The following is a 17,813-nucleotide window of genomic DNA, read 5'->3' on the forward strand; positions in this document are numbered from 1 at the left end:
CTTATAGTGTCTTGGGAGTCCAAATGTGACTTAGCTGCTGGATGATGCTTTGCTTGCAGATGGCTGGGCTACAAGTAGGATTATGTTTCTGGCACCTGCCAAGCTAGAGTTTCTGATCATTGAGTAAGCAAGAAAATAGCTTTGGACTATCAATGGGAAATTAATTTCCGATACTGCATTACCTTAAAGTTTATAAGTCAGAGATGGCCATCGCTTATTTCCAGTGCATCACAACCTTTTAGTAAGGATCTGAAAGTGACTCCAAGGGTGAAATCAGCCATTCTTCATCTGCCAGAAGAATTGCAGGACCAGGGACGCATTGAACAAGATGTATGTTGTAGTATTGGCAAATGGGTTTTCCCACACACAGAGCTGAGACAATAGAATTCTCAAGTTTTAGTTGTGAAAACAATCCCCTGCTTTCCAATGCCCACATTCAGACTTTGGGCTGCAAGTATATTTGTTGGTGACTGTTTTTTGTGAAAGATTGCGGTAGGTGTACTAGTCTGTAAACATTGCCCATTGTTGCGGATTAACTATTAAATTCCATGACTTTTCAGGCACACTCATGGTGTTATTTCAGAAGAGTTGAGCTGGAGCTATACTAGCGCCTGTACAAAATCCCCATAAGGAAATAGCACTGAGAGATGCATGATGGGTGCTACATACTTTGGGATAAAGATGGAACTATTCATAGGGTCAAAAGGGTATCTAGGTTAGGGGTGATGAGGTTTAAGAGTTAGGGCCTGATTTAGATCTTGGCAGAGGGGAATACTATGTCACAAACATGATGGATATCCTGTTCACCCTATTACCATCTCATTATATCCTATGGTGATCATATTAATGCAGACAAGATACACGTTTGGTGTCCATGGAGTGCCATGGTGGTGTTGGCAGTCTGACCACCGTTGGTTTGGTGGTCGGACCACCATATTACAAGTCATGTGGGCCTATGGAACAAAGACCGTCATGGTCACACGGGCACCACCAGGCATCACAGACCACAGAGGTCACGAGGCAGCACAAACAGGCTGGCAGAGACAGTGTTTCCACCAGGCACATTATGAGGTTGCACACCACCAATCTGATGGCTTAACCACCATGTCTCAGCAGGCGAAAATGGACAGTATAAAGGGAGATACTCATCTGCAGGAAGCCTAACACATCCAGTGCTGCCATGGAGCCCATCACACACATCATACCGTTGTTGATCATCGATGGAGCAAAAAATCCATACCGCCATGGGTGCAAACGACTGTAAGTACACACACCTACCTGTGTCATAACTCTCAACAATTATTTGTTACGCTACCAGCCACATCAGAACAGTGTCACGCTACAGGCACCAAGTACACTTGTCATTGTTTCCTCCATCGAAATCATTCACAAAGAAGGACACAATCACATTCACACTATACTGCAATACACAAAAACACATGTTTGCTCACCTCAGGCTCAGGGACAGTGAAGTGTACCAAACATTGTCTCACACAACACCAACAACACAGCAACATCACATCTAAAAATACAACTCATGCACTCATATTCCCCACATGCCATGGACTGTCATCACATTCAATACACATATGTATGGATGTGGCATGGTACATAAACACCACTCCAAGTAAACAGTCCTGCAATGGACACCCACATCACCCACATTGCAACACAATGGAAGAACAATGGGCTGAAAAATAGGCAAAGAGACAAATATACAAAGATCACTATGCAAACAATATCTGAACAATAGCGATGGCAACATCAGGAACACTCAGGAAGGGAGACTGGACTGGGAAACATAACACTTTGCACATGTCCCTTAAACAACATTTGCACAGGAACTGGCCATACATGTATCTCAGGGACAAACCATACTAGACCCAAATGACATGCCTATCTGCACAATGTGGAAGTGGAAGTCAACAAAGTACATACAACTCCACCTGCATTTGCATACCTCTGCATGAAATAGCTGCAAGATACAGACAGATAAATGGTCCAATGCAAACAAAGGTAGCACAATTTCACCCACCTCATGTCTGCACAAACAAAACTCAAGCTGACACCCATTAGATGAATCCATAATCCATATCAGAAGGACATGTCTAACACGACACATGCTCAAATTGGACAACACAAGATGAAACACTTACCATAACAAACAGTACACAATGCCATGACATCACCATTGCATTTACGCTCACACATCCATACAGTAAACATATACCCTTGTCTTGAGGGACACCATCACTGCCCACAAAGTCAGGAACTGCAAACAACAGAACATGAATCAGCAAGAAGGCTGAAACACACACTACTGTAGGCAGACAACACAAGTCACTCATAAACAACATAAAGGTAGAAAAGGAATTGCAGGACAAACAAATACCCAAAAGCCAACTATTTGGGTTTATTATATGTAAATTTTGTAAAGTCCAAGGCCATTGGCTAGTCCATTTGTTTCTGCATAGGCACATCATAGTGCCGTCACTTGACTCCAAACTGCCAGTGGGCATGCAGGCACCTCGGGGATCATATTGGGAGGGAGGAGTTGGGGAGACAGATTTGGGAGGGGTGGGTTTGGTCTTGGGTTTCAGAGGGGTGGACTGCTTCTTGGGAGGTGAGGGCTTCTTCTTGGGAAGAGGGGTATCTGTATTTGCAGGGGGTAGCTGTGACTGGGGAGGACTTGGTGGTGGAAGGGAAGGGTTGGGAGGTAGTTGTGGACCTCTTTGGTTTGGAAAGGGGTGGAGTAAACAGGGGAAAGGTCAAGTTCAAACAAAAAATATTTCTTAGGTACGCGGGGACGGTCAGCAGAAGGGGGGTGTTGTGGAGGTTGAGGGAGTGTTTGTCTGCTGTGTCAGTGTAGATGTTGTGGGTGCATGTGTGAGGGAGGTATGGTTCTGTTTGGGTGGTGTCTGTTGTGTGGGTGAATATGTGCATTTGTGTCTCTTGGGGAGCTGGGAGGGGGATGGAGTGGTGGATGTGTGCATGTCTGTTGGGGTATTGTCAGGAATCATGCATGAACATTTCCTCGAAACCTAATGGTCTGCAGTACTAACCAGACTACAGTCTCACATGGCACCCATGTTTGAACTCTGTTTGACACTTGGAGTTTGTTTTCCAGAACATAATTATACCTGGACTTGTTTGCTCCTAGTTTCCTGATTAAAGTGCCCCTGCTAGATCAGTTTCACAGCATGCTGATGACTCATGAAAGAAACATGTGCAGAATCAATCAAGCTGGCACAATGAGCTCCCCCACAAATGTTCCAAAATGACTCATCATAATGAAGTAAACACAAACCATCTGTCTCCACATCCTGAACGACTCATCGTAAGATGATAAAAACAATCAGCCATGTGGTTCTAATGACTCATCACCACATGGTAAACATATTCAGCAATCCTGAACATTCTAAATGACTCATCACAGACCAAAGACATAAACTATTTAAACACACTCTACTCTTGAACCAGCGCTTTGTGCTAAGAATCCGGAGTCTGGTCAAGCCTCTTCAGACCCTCAAAGAGCCTGTGCTCAGAGCATCTACCTACGGTAAATAGTTTCTTTCAAAGACCGTAACCATCTTCCTTGACTCACAGACAGCTCGACACCTGTAGAAAACCAGAAAAGACAACATTTCAAGGTAAACTCTAAACGCAGCGCTGCTCAGCATGCATTTGTGAGAAACAGAAATCAGCACAAGCACACCCTCTGTTGAATTGCACTAGTATCAGGGTGGCATCTGGTACATTGAGCCTTCCAGAAAGCCAATTTGAAACAGTCAACTATTTTGCAAACAATATACGACGGCCAGATGGCCTAAGCCACAACTTACATATATATGTTGAATCAGGAGGCACTTCAAGCCAAAAGGCGAGATTCTTTTCATAATGTACTAGTAAGTTAGTAGAGGGAAAATGTTCTGGCATGCATAGTCGGTTTACTGAGACACGCTTTGAATATTAAGCTCTTGTACTAAAACAGAATTCTGTAGCTGTCCCTAGAAACAACTCATCTTTATGGCTATCAGCAAAACTCTTCATATCACTCTCACAATATCCAGCAATTTTCCATCACAAACCCTAGAAAAAATATTCAGCTGGACATAGGGCCAAGTAAAGAACAATGATATAAGAGGTGCGTCCCTATCATCCCTGCAAACCAAAAGGGATGGCTCCTCTTCTTAGATAAGAGCGTTCCATTAAACCTGACAGGTGTCTGCTGGTATGCTGGATGTGGGGGATGTCTGTGTATCTGGATGGTGTCTCTGAGTTGGGTGGATGTGGTGGATGTTTGTGTGTCTGTTGGGGTGCTGTCTACAGGTATGCTGGGTGTGGTGGGTGTGTCACTGACTGTTGTGGTGGTGCCTGTGGGTATGCTTGATGTTGTGTCTATTATGGTGGGGGTGGTTGGTGTGTCTGGGAAGTGTTGACTGATCAAGTATTTGTTGGTGTCTGTGTTTGCATGTGTGCCGGTGTGTTTTGTGGTGCTTGTGTCTGCGGGTGCTGCTCTTATATTTTGAGATGGGTGCGTGCTGATCGGTCTGTGTGCTTTGGGTAGGTAGGCGAATTAAGGATTTGGATTCGGAAGTGGCAGGTGGAGGTGGAGGGGGGCGGAAGATGGGGTGTGACTAGCTGCCATCAGTGTGGAGGCCAGAGCCTGAAAAGATTTCTGTAGGCCAGACGTTGCAGCATGAATGCATTCCAGGAGTGCATTTCTCTGCTTGAATTGGGTGGCCAATGCCTCAAAGGCATCACAATGTCTGTCTGACGCACAGGGATACTTCTCTGGAGGTCAAAAGCCTCCTCACTGAGGGCAGCAGGGATAAGAAGGGCTGGGGTGGAGTTGCATTTGGCAAAGGAGAGGCCCATCTTTTTGTGTAAGCAAGCACAGCCAACTTGGTGGTGAGCAACAGAGAGGGAAGTGATAGGACCGGGGGTGGACAAAGATGGTACAGGGGTATGCCCCGATGGGTTCGCCGCCACTAGGGAGTCACTGGAGAAAGATTCCGATGATGATGTTCTGGTCTTCCCCATGGCACTTCCCTCACCCTCCAGGCCACTGGGTCCCTCTGTGCCCATGGTGTCTTGACCCGAGGTCCTGTGGCCAGATGAATTCCCATGCTTGTCTTTGCTTTGCTAGTGCTGATGCTGCTGGAAAGTGACACTGTAGACATCATGTGCAATATGTCAGGGAAAGATGTCCCTAAAATCCACAAAACAATGAATCAGCATGCCTCAGGGTACTCACCACTAATGTCTGGCACTCCTTATACTGGCATATTCTGAGTGCATTAGTAGATGCATTAGTCCGTCCCTTGGATGTTGTAGAGACACTGAGATTTGCAAGTACCTGTTGAAGGCCCTCACCATGTTGCCCAACTGGAAGCTACATCATTGTTTCTAATATGGTTATGCAGACTCAGATGTCTGTCTGTGGAAGAATGTTTGTACCCAAACATGTCTGATTTCAACATAACTTCAAGACACTCTATGACACATGCCAACAGTCAGTTTACAAACCTTACCCATTACACATATTCACTGATGCACTTTGCTAGATGCTACCACAACAATGGCATAGAAATGCATATTGTAGCTCAAAACTCTAGTCCTACCTGTCAGGTCCTTCATTGCTACTGCAGTTGTACATGCCATATGACATGCTATGATGCACGAGGGCATGACAGCCAAAAAACAATGGTGACACACTCTTGTATGTGGCACAACATGAAATGTACCCCCCCTGGTAAATGGCTTATTTCACATACAGGTTGCCATGCACATATATGTGAGGACATACAGAAATCATCCTATCATCACAGGTAGACCAAGCATGAAACAGCAGCTTACAAATGTTTTGCTAATGAGAAAGGGACACATGCTGACACTTAGGCACATGGAATGTTGGCAACAGTGATGGCATATAATTCATGTCAATGGATTTCCCACTTATCAAGGGAAAGCATTGATCTGCACCCAAAGTACAATATATGCTCTGTCATATGTATTATGCCCATCTTTACATTACAGACAACAGTGAAGCATCAGCACCCATCATGCGCTGAAGACATCAATCCTCTGGTTGGCAGATGACAATATACTTATTTACCCCGACACCTTGCTGAGGACAGTGATCCATCACTTCCTTCCCTCTGGCCTGCACCATTGAGGAGTAGTGGTCTGTTGCATAGAATTTACACATACTACAACAACAAAACAGTACTTGATTGATCCCTGTACAAAGCCATATGTCGTTCCTGGAGAGCAAGTGGTTTATGGATTGTACACAGTTGGGACCTGCATCCTTAGGTCAATGGGCAAAGCACATCATTATACAACACATGGCATGTCTAAGTAAACAATCAAGCATCTACTGTGTTATACATGGCTCATCCCTAATTATCAGGTGGAGCTGTCAGAACCTAAGACATTCACTTGGCAATGTGAGAGGCTGGAAAATGTCCTGTAATCACCCCCTTGTGGCTGCTGTGCTGTCCTCAAAAGCCCATTAAAGTCTGGGTAGGCCCAGAGGGGGGTCATGGTCTGACAGGTACCCCACCTATGTTGGGAGCACAGCCCCAGATGGATCTCTGTGATTTTCTAGGCTGAGCATCCCAGGGCATCCCACCTTTTCCTGCAGTGGGCGCTCCATCAGCTATGAACCCCCAGGGTCCCCACCTTCTTGGCAATGACTCTCCATAGATCCTTCTTTTGATGGGTTTTTACCGGCATGAATGCAAAAGACAAATCAAGAGCTTATAATCACAAGTTTCACCACAAATTGTTGAGTCATATACATTTCCATCTGCAGTGTAACCAACTGTCCTGCTCAGGGCCTACGATGACTAAGCAAGCTTACTGACATCAGGTAGCCCACGCTCTAGCAACCTGTACTATGATGTGAGCCACTATAAAACACTACCCACCTATGTGGCTTCTGAATGGTAAACTCCTTAGGCATGAATGGACCAATGCACACACTGCATGCAGTCTCTGCAGGCAACTGTCACAGTACAAACTCTAAAATTACACATGATAAACAATCAAGAGGATGGTATGGTGGGCACAGAAAGTGTCTTCCTTTTCTATGTGTTGACATGTGGTCTAACAAATGCAGACTTATCTAACTTCAGGGGATGGGGTTCTGTGTTATGTACATGTTCCACATAACACTCCCTTGAACATATGTCTCCATCCTACAAAGATGGCATCCAATGAACAAAGGCATGCATTGCACGGTTTCTGCTATGTGACCAAGCTACTGAGTCACATATTATGGTCTCCCAGGATTCAACACACTGTCTGCACTGTGGGACTGTTGGTTATGTAATATGCCTGTACAGGACAAATATAACCTGTGTGAAGGTAACAACACAGCTGTCGGAGTAAGGGATGTGCCATTAATCTAAGACACATGTTGACAATGATGCTAAATGCACATATGGACAAGATTAATGATTTACTTCTACATCTATTTCTATTTTAGTCAAAGTAATGAGGCATTCAGGGTAGGTTTTGCCACCAGTGCCTCATATTAGACATATGACAGGATATGCTGTGTGCCCCTGCTAGGAGATGCTGTCATGTAACTCCCTGTACTACACATATTATACAAATTGTTTCCTCCCTGTTGAATACACTTCAATTGAGAGTTACAGAAACAGGGCCTCCTAGAATTAGCAGTTATCATTCCCTCTAGTACACACATTACACAAATATTATCCCGCCAGGTGAGTACACTTCATGTTTGATTTCCCAAACATGAGTCTTTGGAGAAGAGGACACTGGACTCGTGGTTGGAGTTACAGTAAGAGAGCCTCCTGGGAGTTGCAGTCATGTAACTCCCTGTACTACACACACTATAAAAATGGTATACTCCCAGGAGAGTACAGTTCAATTGAGAGTTAAGATACAGGGGTCCTTAAACAAGAGAACACTGTGCTGGTGTTTGGAGTTACAGACACTGTGCATCCAGGACGTTGCATTCATGTCACTCTCTCTAGTACACACCATACACAAATATTATTCCCCCAGGTTACTATACTTCATGTGTGAGTTATCAAACAGGATGCTTTGGAGAAGAGGACATTGGACTGGTGGTTGGAGTGTCAGTAAGAAAGGTTCCTGGGAGATTGCAGTCATGTAACTCACTGTACTAAACAGACTATACAAATGGTATCCTCCCAGGTGAGTATACTTGAATTGAAAGTTCACTAACAGATGTACTATAGCATGTGACCACTGTGCTAGCATTTGTAGGCACAGAACAAGTGCCTGCTGGGAGCTGTGGTAATGTCAATACCTGTACTGCACACGCTATGCAAATGTTATCTTGCAAGGTGTCTACTCTTAAATTGATTGGTACAAAACTGGGGTATTTGGATAAATGACCACTGGTCTGGTCTTAGGAGTTACAGAACAATGCCTGCTAGAAGTTGGAGTCATGTCAGTCCCTGTATTACACACACTATGCAAATGTCATCTCCCCAAGTGAGTACATTTCCAATGTGAGTTGCACAATAGAGGTCTTTGGACAGGTGAACACTGGGCTGGGAAGATGGGCAACACTAAATGAGGCAAAAGGCAAGCTATGGGCATGCATGACTGTTGGAACTGGCCTTTCTGCAGGGTCAACCCCAAACCTTTTGCCTTTCTCCTTCTCTTTCTCTGACCTCATTTTTGCTGGCTTTAGGACTCTGCACACTTTACCACTGCTAATCAGTGCTAAAGTACATGTGCTCTCTCCCTAAAAAATGATGACATTGGCTCATACCCAATTGGCTTATTTAATTTACTTGTAAGTCCCTAGTCAAGTGCACTACATGTGCCCAGGGTCTGTAAATTAAATGCAACCAGTGGGCTGCAGCACTGTTTGTGCCACCCATATAAGTAGCCTCCTAACCATGTCTCAGGCATGACATTGCAGGGCCTATGTGTGCAGTTTCACTGCCACTTTGACTTGGCATTTAAAAGTATTTGCCGAGCCTTAAACTCCCCTTTGTCTACATATGTCAGCCCTAAGGTAGGCCCTAGGTAACCCATAGGGCAGGGTGCTATGTAGATAAAAGGCAGGACATGTACCTGTGCAGTTTATATGTCCGGTTGTGTAAAACTCTTACATTCATTTTTACACTGCTGTGAGGCCTGATCTTTTAATAGGTTAACATTAGGGCTACCCTCATATACTGTTTGAGTGGTAGATTCTGATCTGAAAGGAGTACAAGGTCATATTTAGTAAGGCCAGAATGGTAATACAAAATCCCACTGACTGGTGAAGTTGGATTTAATATTACTATTTTACAAGTGCCACTTTTAGAAAGTGAGCATTTCTCTGTACTTAAATCCTTCTGTGTCTTACAATCCATGTCTGGCTAGGTTTAGTTGACAGCTCCCTTGTGCATTCACTCAGACAACCCCAAACACAGGATGCTCAGTCACACTTGCACACATCTGCATATTGAATGGGTCTTCCAGGGCTGGGAGGGTGGAGGGTCTGATACGTTTATGTCAAAGGAAAGTAGCCTGCCCTCACACAGTGGACTGCCAGGCCCCCTACTGGGACCCTGGCAGACAGGATAGAACTGAAAGGGGACTATGTGCACTTCTAAGCCACTCTTTGAAGTCTCCCCCAATTCAAAGGCACAGTTGGGTATTTAAGCAGGGTCCCTGACACTACCAACTCAAATACTTCTGGAAAAGATACCACTGGTGAAGAATCCCTGAGCCAGAACCTGCAATCTACCAAGAAGAACTGCCTGGCTGCCCAAAGGACTGACCTGGACTGCTTTTCTGAGAAGGACTGCTGCCTTGCGGTTGCCCTGCTGCCTTGCTGCTCTCTGGCTGTGCTGAGAAGTGCTCTCCAAGGGCTTGGATAGAGCTTGCCTCCTGTTTTTTGGAAGTCTCAGGACCAAAAAGACTTAGGGGGTTATTACAACTTTGGAGGAGGTGTTAATCCGTCCCAAAAGTGACGGTAAAGTGACGGATATACCACCAGCCGTATAACAAGTCCATTATATCCTATGGAACTCGTAATACGGCTGGTGGTTTATCCGTCACTTTACCGTCACTTTTGGGACGGATTACCACCTCCTCCAAAGTTGTAATAACCCCCATAATTTCTGCAAAAGAACTCTTTGTGCAGCGAAAATTGACGCATAGCCTGCAAGAAACGACACACAGTCTGCATCGCGGTGAGAAAATCACTGCACGCCGAACTGGATCGATGCAGCCCGATTTCCTGAAGAGGAGAACAACGCAGCACCAGCATTGTGACTGGAAATTGGACACATGGCCCACTGGATCGACGCAAAGCCAAGCCGGAACGACTCAGCCCGACTTCCTCAGAGGAATCTACGCAGTGCCTGCCATGCGACACAAATTTCCAATGATCGCCCACCGGATTGAAGCAGCCCCTGTGACTTCATCCTGCACACTCAGGATTTCAACGCATCATCCATGGGGTGTCCGAAAACCCCGCAACCCGAAGAGGATCCCAGTCTACGTGTCAGAAATCGACGCAAAGCCTACCCTGCATGAAAACTCAAAAACACATTGGCCCTCATTCTGACCTTGGCGGGCGGCGGAGGCCGCCCGCCAAAGTCCCGCCGTCAGGTTACCGTTCCGCGGTCGAAAGACCGCGGCGGTAATTCTGACTTTCCCGCTGGGCTGGCGGGCGGTCGCCTTCAGACCGCCCGCCAGCCCAGCGGGAAAGAGGCTTCCACGATGAAGCCGGCTCGGAATCGAGCCGGCGGAGTGGAAGCTGTGCGACGGGTGCAGTTGCACCCGTCGCGTATTTCACTGTCTGCGCAGCAGACAGTGAAATACATGTAGGGGCCCTCTTACGGGGGCCCCTGCAATGCCCATGCCAGTGGCATGGGCACTGCAGGGGCCCCCAGGGGCCCCGCGACCCCCCCTACCGCCATCCGGATCCCGGCGGTCGGACCGCCGGGATCTGGATGGCGGTAGGGGGGGTCGGAATCCCCGCGGCGGTGCAGCAAGCTGCGCCGCCGTGGAGGATTCAATGGGGCGGCGGTACACTGGCGGGAGCCCGCCAGTGGTGCCGGTCCGACCGTGGCTTTACCGCCGCGGTCGGAATCCCCATTGGAGCACCGCCGGCCTGTCGGCGGTGCTCCCGCGGTCCTCCGCCCTGGCGGTCTTTGACCGCCAGGGTCAGAATGACCGCCATTGTCTCTGTGTGCCGGAAAAATCGACGTACACCTCCACGTTTTCCATTCAACTCCTCCGCTGCTGTCCCTTGCAGAGAATTTGAACGCAAACCAGCCACTTTGTGCTTGCAAGAGACACTTGTTGCTTTTTAAAGACTAAAGACACTTTATATCATTTTTACAGTGATATTTCAATGTATACTTATTGAATCTTCATCGCCTTGACCTGCATTTAGCCAGATAAATATTATATATTTTTCTAAATACTGTGTGGTGTATTTTTGTGGAGCTATACTGTGTTATTGCTTGATTTATTGCACAAATACTTTACACCTTGCCTTCTAGGTTAAGCCTGACTGCTCAGTGCCAAGCTATCAGAGGGTGGGCACAGGATAATTTGGATTGTGTATGACTTACCCTGACTAGAGTGAGGGTCTTTGCTTGGACACGGGGTAACCTGACTGCCAACCAAAGACCCCATTTCTAATAATGACATAGCAATTTGTTGACTTACCAAACTCCACTCCCCCAGGTATTCCTGTCAAGCCTTCAGGTTGCAGGAAGGCCAAGTCCTTCTCCTCCCAGGGAAAGAGATGTAATGGGGCACTGGGTGGGCCACTGCCTGTCTTCTTGGCTTGTAGCTGGTGCCTGGAGACCAGGGAATTGACCTTGCCTCTGAGGTCATTCCACCTCTTTCTAATGTCTGCCCTTGTGTGCATGTGGTGCATACAGCAAGCGCTCTGCCGACAATCATGTCCCACATTTTGGTTTTCTATGGCGAGGAGAATGCTGGACTTGTACTCCAAACAATTGTGGCTCTACTCTTGTGATTTCAACCACTATGGGCCTGATTCTAACTTTGGAGGACGGTGTTAAACCGTCTCAAAAGTGGCGGATATACCACCTACCGTATTACGAGTCCATTATATCCTATGAAACTCGTAATACGGTAGGTGGTATATCCGCCACTTTTGGGACGGTTTAACACCGTCCTCCAAAGTTAGAATCAGGCCCTATGACTCTTAACTCATCTTATGAGAAATGGGGATTTTTTTTTAATGTGGCATGGTGGAAAATGGGTGACAGTGACTTACTAAACAGTGGAAGTGCAAAAGGGTATGGCTGGGCAAAAGTGTGTGCAGGGTAATGTATGGTATCGTGAAAAGAAGTGTATTTTATAGTGACCTTTGCAGGGGTGTCCAGTGTGGCAAAATGTGTTAGCTGTGTTGTTTTCAAAATCATCCAATGTGCTGTTGTGCATTACTTTGGCAACCGCCGACAACCGTGGTTTGGACTAGCATTTGTTTATCACCATGGGGGTCCGCCATGGCGACTGTGTGCTTGTAATCTGATCAGCGGTTGGTCACAGTGCTGTTGTCACTGGAGGTCGACTGCCTATTTCCAGGCCTCCGCACCAATGCCAGTCTGCCTTTTTTGGTTGCTGCTTGGAGGTCCTGCCTGTATGACTCGTAACAGCGAGGACTGTCAACATGGCGGTCTAGCAGCCTGACTGGCAAACTCGTGATGAGGTCCATAGGGCCTTATTTCAACATTGGTGGCCCCACTAAAGGACCACCAACGCCGCAGGGAGGATGCCACTGCCATGGCATTGGCCTCCCCTTTTACACTTTTCCCGCCGGTCTGACCAGCAGGAACTTTGCACTAGAGCATTTCCACCGGTCAGACGGGCAGGAACAGTGCTATGAGATAGCACTCGTCTGCTTTAAGGGAGCCAACCAGCACCCTTGAAATGAGCACTGTCTGAAAAGTTGCGGTGCTAGGCAGGGAGGGCCCTGCGTTTCCCATGCCATGGGCAATGCAGGGCCCCTACTGTGGCCCCCAGCACACATTCACCACCAGCCTTTTCATGTCAGTGAAATTACTTTGGAATGGCTGGCGGTGAGGGGAGTTTTAAACAGTCAGGGGGTGCTGAGTTCAGCACCGCCCTGGCTGAGTACAACTTTGACCACCTTCATGCCATCTGCAACCATGTTCCCGGCAGGGACAGTGGTCATCTGCTGGGTCCATCTGCCAAGGTTGTAATTAGGCAGTAGGATTGCCCAGAGTGCAGCTGTCTGACCATCCACACCAGGATCGCCACACTGATTATGAGACCCTTAGTCCTTTTCTTACATGTGCTTATGCCTTCTTTGATTGCCTAGAACCAGCACACTAATCGGCACTCAAATATCCAGCAGGCATCAACATTTGGCTTCTGTGAAGAAGTATAAATATTATTCTTTTTTTACAGTAGCCTCCAATCTACTAACTTACCCAGCTTAAGATCTAAGGCGGTCATTCCAACCTCGGCGGTAAAAGGTGCTTACCGCCAGACAGAAGACCGCCATAACACCGCCGCGGTCGCAGTAAACCGCCACGGTCATTCTGACCCACAACAGGCAAAATACCGACATCCACAAAAGTCCGCCACACCAAAGGTCAGCGATAAACTGGCGATGACCAAACCTCCACCGTCACACCAACAGAAATACGCCCATGCCATTACGACCCACGAATCCACGCGGCGGTCTTTCAACCGCGGTATTCTATTGGCGGTACACACCGCGCGGTCGAAATACACATACTCGTACAAAACACTACCACATTGGACTATTCGAAATACACACACCTGATACACATACACACACCACTCCCACACACCCAATACAATATAAAAAACACACCCACATCACCCACAAACCCCTACGACCAGAAATTCTGAGAGAAGGCGAGAGAGAGACACCACAGTCAACTACCAAGCATCCACAGGCACACAATACCAATACCCACAGAACTTCCAAGCACCTCACACAACACACCACTAAATAGCACCCCAACTATCACTACACACTCCACCCCACACATCATCCACACCACCCCATGGCACCTCAAAGACACCCCAGGTTCTCAGATGCTGAACTCAGGGTCATGGTGGAGGAAATCGTATGAGTAGAGCCCCAGCTGTTCGGGACACAGGTGCAGCACACCATCATTGCCAGGAAGATGGAGCTATGGAGCAGAATAGTCGACAGGGTCAACGCTGTGGGACAGCATCCAAGAAATAGGGACGACATCAGGAAGCGGTGGAACGACCTACGGGGGAAGGTGCGTTCCATGGTATCAAGGCACAACATTGCGGTACAGCGGACTGGCGGCAGACCCCCACCTCCTGCCCCAGATTTTACAACATGGGAGGAGCAAGTCTTGAACATCCTGCATCCTGAGGGCCTCGCAGGAGTCGGTGGAGGAATGGACTCTGGTAAGTCTCATCTTCACTACTTCATCCCCCCCACCCCACCTGCATGCCAACTCATACCCCCACCCTCACCCTTACCCCCATCACAACTACCCCTTGCAAATGTCTCACCATCACAACCCACCCATCAAAAAAAATTAGCGCTGCATGCGGCCCCAAAGCATGGACACCCATCACCAAAGCATGCCCAATGCACATACCCATCACCCCCCCCAAAAACACCGTCACAACAGCCCCCACAAAGGAATGCCAGCACTGGGGTACACGGGCACCCACCCATTGCACGCCATTGGCACACACAGAAGCAATAACCATACTTTTATACCCCTGCAGGACCCGAATGCCAGGTCAACGCGCAGGAGGGTCCACAAATGTCCCCTCCACCCCCAGAAGAGGCCCACAGTGAAGACAGCAGCTCTGTCTCCCTGGATCTAGATGACCAGCCCAGTCCATCGGGGACCTCAGGACAGTCGGTTCCCCTCAGACAGGCACAGGCCACAGCAGACCTTCCCCCCTCTGGGAACACCAGCACAGCACCCACCCAGCGGGCCCATACCTCTGTCCCCAGGACACGTCAATCAGCGGTATGTCCACCACTACAGGGAACCCAGGCTAACCCACCACCCCAACAACAGGGACCTGGGGGCAGTGGTAGTGGGCACACGGTCCAGGGGACGGAGGCCCAAGGAAACAGGGGAACTGGGAGGGCAGCTGTGCGACAGGGGGGGACAGGCCAAGGGAACCCACTCTCCACAAGGCCCTCTCCTCCATCATGGGAGCATACCACCGCTCCCAGGAGACGATGGCGACGGTCCTGGCCAGATTTCAGGAAATCCAGCTTCTGTAGGAGCAACAGTATATGGGGTTCAGGGAGGAACTGAGAAACATCAGTACCGCCATGGGTACCATCGTAGTGGCCCTGAATGAGTTAATCTCCACATTGCGGACCACTGTCGCACCTCAAAGGGCCCCTGACACTAGCATGGACCAAGAACTGGCTACCACCTCCGCCGGCGCTAGTGGACAGGAGGCCCCGACAGAAGACCAACAGGCCACCAGAACCCCACCCCCTGCAGAAGGAGAACCACCCCACAAGCGGGCCCTGAGATCCAGGAAGAAGACAGAGTAACATGTCAAGACCCCCGCCAGCAAAGTATACCGCCCTGATTGTCATCCCACTGTCCCACATTGTCACCCTGTCCAACCTTAAACTGCCCCTGCTCCACTTCCCACAGGCTTTTGGACAATGCACCTGTGAACCTGATAGTCTGGACTCTGCCATGGACAATCCTCCACCATCACCCCTCACCGATTTGCAACCACCCATCCAAATTAGAGCACTTGAATAAACACACTTATTGCACATAAACAATCTGGAGTCTGTCTGTGATTTTAACAAATGTATTAGACATGACAGTGCCAAAATTGTTATTCACATTGTGATGCCAACAAACCGCTGTCACACAGCTGTAGTCCATGGGGAAACAAAGCAGATGTCACGCAGTGGGGCCCACAGCTCTGAAAACGGAAGGGAAAGTCACAACACAGTTACCATACACTGGGGGAAAAAGTCAGACAGTAGAGAGGTAGGAGTCTTTAAGTAAATGTAATATGCCGGTGTGTACTCTTACCTGTGTGTCACTGAAAATATTGCTCTATTACTGTGTTCCTGTTGTCTATGTCGTCCTCTCCGGCTTCCTCTTCTTCACTCTCCACAGGCTCCACAGATGCTACAACACCACCATCTGGACCATCCTCCTGCAGAAAAGGCACCTGGCAGCGCAAAGCCAGGTTGTGAAGCATACAGCAGGCCACGATGATCTGGCACACCTTCTTTGGTGAGTACATTAGGGATCCACCTGTCATATAGAGGCACCTGAACCTGGCCTTCAGGAGGCCAAAGTTGCGTTCGATCACCCTCCTAGCCCACCCATGGGCCTCATTGTAGCGTTCCTCTGCCCTGGTCCTGGGATACCTCACTGGGGTCAGTAGCCAGGACAGGTTGGGTTAACCAGAGTCCCCTAATAGCCACACCCGGTGCCTCTGGAGTTGACCCATCACATACGGGATGCTGCTATTCCGCAGGATGTAGGCGTCATGCACTGAGCCAGGGAACTTGGCATTAACATGGGAGATGTACTGGTCTGCCAAACAGACCATCTGTACATTCATCAAATGGTAACTTTTCCTGTTCCTGTACACCTGTTCACTCCTGCTGGGGGGTACCAAAGCCACATGTGTCCCATCAATGGCACCTATGATGTTTGGGATATGTCCAAGGGCTTAGAAATCACCCTTCACTGTAGGCAAATCCTCCACCTCAGGGAAAATGATGTAGCTCCTCATGTGTTTCAGCAGGGCAGACAACACTCTGGACAACACCTTGGAAAACATAGGTTGAGACATCCCTGATGATATGGCCACTGTTGTTTGAAATGACCCACTTGCTAAGAAATGGAGTACTGACAGCACCTGCACTAGAGGTGGGATCCCTGTGGGTTGGCGGATGGGTGACATCAGGTCTGCCTCCAGCTGGGCACACAGTTCCTGTATAGTGGCTCGGTCAAACCTGTATGTCAGTATGACATGTCTTTCCTCCATTGTCGACAGGTCCACCAGCGGTCTGTACACGGGAAGATTCCTCCATCTCCTCGCATTGCCCAGCGGACGGTGCCTATGAAGGACAACAGCGAGCACAGAGTCAATCAACCCACAGGTACGTTCCCACAGCTTGCACACAACACGATTCACTATGCATTGAATGGTTTGTATGAGTGTTGAGGAAAGGCCTAGGTATGTGTGACGCAGTAGGAATTAAGCCATGTGGGCCCTTGAAGTGGCGGCTGCCTGACCTGTGAAGTGTGACAATGGGATGTGAGGTCAATGCGCTGGCGTGGCACACCGTGGCGGTAGGCGGTCGAAGACCGCGGCGCAAAGCCGCATTGGTTAACATAGAATCCTATGGGTTTCACGAGCCAATGACGATGTGCGCCGGCGGTCGCGGTACGCACCGCCGCGGTACGCACCTCCGCGGGCGTGACCGCCATTTTCTATCTACTTAATCACTCGATACCTGATCTTCCACAGGAGAGGACCTACACTGCAAGTGCTGCTGTGACCTCGGTCTGGAAGAGACAATGGCTGCTGCGACTGGGGAAAGGGCCCCTGCCTTCACTTCTGAAGAATTGGAGAAACTCGTGGATGGGGTCCTCGCCCAGTATGCGCTACTCTACGGTCCTCCAGACCAACAGGTAAGTACACTGGGACCATGCTTTGTGGGCAATGCCTGGGTTGAGTCGGGTGGATGAAAGATGGTGGGGAGGGGAGCGATTGAGGCATGCATCAGACGACAGATGAGAGCATTGGCCACATGGCAAAGGTGG

This window comes from Pleurodeles waltl, chromosome 1_2 (assembly GCF_031143425.1).
Source record: "Pleurodeles waltl isolate 20211129_DDA chromosome 1_2, aPleWal1.hap1.20221129, whole genome shotgun sequence".
NCBI classification, from domain to species: domain Eukaryota; kingdom Metazoa; phylum Chordata; class Amphibia; order Caudata; family Salamandridae; genus Pleurodeles; species Pleurodeles waltl.